Source organism: Cornus florida, unplaced genomic scaffold (genome assembly GCF_030987335.1).
Source record: "Cornus florida cultivar Cherokee Brave unplaced genomic scaffold, ASM3098733v1 CherokeeBrave_3.0.0_Hap2_scaffold_102, whole genome shotgun sequence".
Classification (NCBI taxonomy): domain Eukaryota; kingdom Viridiplantae; phylum Streptophyta; class Magnoliopsida; order Cornales; family Cornaceae; genus Cornus; species Cornus florida.
In genome coordinates, this window is record NW_026775586.1 from 82501 (window position 1) to 85000 (window position 2500).

A 2500-nucleotide genomic window follows, 5' to 3' on the forward strand; every position below is an offset into this window, starting at 1 on the left:
TTATGACTCCTCGCCCGCATGCTCGTGCACACCGGCGTGCACGTGGGCATCGTATGCTAAAAAATGAAGTTTGGAGTTTGGGTTTGAAAATTTTACGGGAACTTCCTAGAAGCCTAAGAAATGCTTTGCTCGAGACGGATTTCGATTTGGAGGTCCGCCGTGTTAATTTTGCCAATTACGGCTCCTCGCCCGCACGCTCGTGCACCCCGACGTGCACACCGGCGCGCACGTGGGCATCGTATGCTAAAAAATGAAGTTTGGAGTTTGGGTTTGAAAATTTTACGGGAACTTCCTAGAAGCCTAAGAAATGCTTTGCTCGAGACGGATTTCGATTTGGAGGTCCCCCGAGTTAATTTTGCCCATTACGACTCCTCGCCCGCACGCTCGTGCACCCCGGCGTGCACGTGGGCATAGTATGCTAAAAAATGAAGTTTGGAGTTTGGGTTCGGAAATTTTATGGGAGCTTCCTAGAAGCCTAAGAACTGCTTTGCTCGAGACGGATTTTGATTTGGAGATCCCCCGAGTTAGTTTTGCCCATTATGACTCCTCCCCCGCACGCTCAAGCACCCCCGCGTGCACGGGGGCATCGTATGCTAAAAAATGAAGTTTGGAGTTTGGGTTTGGAAATTTTATGGGAGCTTCCTAGAAGCCTAAGAAGTGCTTTGCTCGAGACGGATTTCGATTTGGAGGTCCCCCGAGTTAATTTTGCCCATTATGACTCCTCGCCCGCACGCTTAAGCACCCCCGCGTGCACGTGGGCATTGTGTGCTAAAAAATGAAGTTTGGAGTTTGGGTTTGAAAATTTTACGGGAACTTCCTAGAAGCCTAAGAAATGCTTTGCTCGAGACGGATTTCGATTTGGAGGTCCCCCGAGTTAATTTTGCCCATTACGACTCCTCGCCCGCACGCTCGTGCACCCCGGCGTGCACGTGGGCATCGTATGCTAAAAAATGAAGTTTGGAGTTTGGGTTTGAAAATTTTATGGGAGCTTCCTAGAAGCTTAAGAAGTGTTTTGCTCGAGACGGATTTCGATTTGGAGGTCCCCCGAGTCAATGTTGCCCATTATGGCTCCTCTCCCGCATGCTCAAGCACCCCTGCGTGCACGTGGGCATTGTATGCTAAAAAATAAAGTTTGGAGTTTGGGTTTGGAAGTTTTATGGGAGCTTCCTTGAAGCTTAAGAAGTGTTTTGCTCGAGACGGATTTCGATTTGGAGGTCCCCCGAGTCAATGTTGCCCATTATGGCTCCTCGCCCGCACGCTCAAGCACCCCGGCGTGCACGTGGGCATTGTATGCTAAAAAATAAAGTTTGGAGTTTGGGTTTGGAAGTTTTATGGGAGCTTCCTAGAAGCTTAAGAAGTGTTTTGCTCGAGACGGATTTCGATTTGGAGGTCCCCCGAGTCAATGTTGCCCATTATGGCTCCTCTCCCGCATGCTCAAGCACCCCTGCGTGCACACCGGCGTGCACGTGGGCATTGTAGGCTAAAAAATGAAGTTTGGAGTTTGGGTTTGGAAATTTTATGGGAGCTTCCTTGAAGCCTAAGAAGTGTTTTGCTCGAAACGGAATTCGATTTGGAGGTCCCCCGAGTCAATTTTGCCCATTACGACTCCTCGCTCGCATGCAATATCTACTCCTGTCAGAGCTGTGGTTTTACTTAAGACTACTATAGGGGGGGGGGAGTTCTCAGCACCAAGAGCTGCAAGTAAGGCCATTGCTTGCTTTGCAGTCTCGATTGCTCTACTAGTGAATAGTAGATGTCTTGGTTAGCTTGGAACGAAAAAAAAAATTTTTTGGGGAAAAAAAAAAAAAAAAGTTTTTGTGAAAAAAAATTTTTCGAAAAAAAAAAAAAAAAAAAAAATTTTTTTGGATGCCTCGGTCTTCTATTTGTTTTGCTTGGGTAGATTAGGAAAAAAAAAAAAAAAAATTTTTTTGTTGGATGCCTCGGTCTTCATATTCTTTCTCGGCTATTTCGAAAAAAAAAAAAAAAAATTCCGGGAAAGAGAAAAAAAAAATTATTTTTTGTTGGTTGCCTCGGTCTTCATGTTCTTTCTCTGGTATATGGGAAAGAAAAAAAAAAAAAAAAAATTTTGGATGCCTCGGTCTTCTTGTTCTCGGTTGGATTTATCGAAAAAAAAAAAAAAAAAAAAAAAAAAAAAAAAAAAAAATTTTGATGCCTCGGTCTTCTTGTTCTTGCTTTGGTATATCGGAGAAAAAAAAAAAAAAATTTTTTGGATGCCTCGGTCTTCTTGTTCATTCTTCGGTATATCAAAAAAAAAAAAAAAAAAAAAAAAAAAAATTTGAGACTTCGGTCTTCTTGTTCTTGCTTTGGTATATCGGAGAAAAAAAAAAAAAAAAATTTTGGATGCCTCGGTCTTCTTGTTCATTCTTCGGTATATCAAAAAAAAAAAATTTTTTTGAAGCCTCGGTCTTCTTGTTCTTGCTTTGGTATATCGGAGGAAAATAAAAAAAAATTTTGGTTGCCTCGGTCTTCTTGTTCATTC